The sequence below is a fragment of the Piliocolobus tephrosceles genome, unplaced genomic scaffold (assembly GCF_002776525.5).
Source record: "Piliocolobus tephrosceles isolate RC106 unplaced genomic scaffold, ASM277652v3 unscaffolded_12883, whole genome shotgun sequence".
Lineage (NCBI taxonomy): Eukaryota > Metazoa > Chordata > Mammalia > Primates > Cercopithecidae > Piliocolobus > Piliocolobus tephrosceles.
In genome coordinates, this window is record NW_022294180.1 from 8,673 (window position 1) to 9,177 (window position 505).

The following is a 505-nucleotide window of genomic DNA, read 5'->3' on the forward strand; positions in this document are numbered from 1 at the left end:
ACAAAAAAAAAAAAAAAGAAAAATGTTGCTCGAATCATACTCAAGTTTGCAAGTGCCTATACATAACAATTTTTCTACATTAGAGAAAATTTGTTGGGTTGTAGGTTCTGGGAAACTTCAAGATTACCAGAAATTTCTAATACAGTGTATGAGTTGACCCTTCCACCATTCTTGCACATGTGTCTATTTATTCCATATAATTGGCAACATTGGAATGATCTAATGTTTTAATGAATTATTTTTGTCTATCTCGTGTTTGTGAAATGGGTTCATCTTGTGTTTTTATTTTGGTTTTTACTAATTAACTGTGAGGTTAATAAATTTTCATGTATAATCTTTGAACTTCTGTGAAACAGTTTCCAGTCAACGTCTTACGTTTAGTTCATTTGTTTGTTAGTTTCTCCCAATTTCGTTATATACTCTTATTATTTCTGTGCAGGTTTGCTGTGGACCTGTTTTCAACTCATTAAATAAAAAGGAGTCCTATTGCTGAATCATAGTGTAT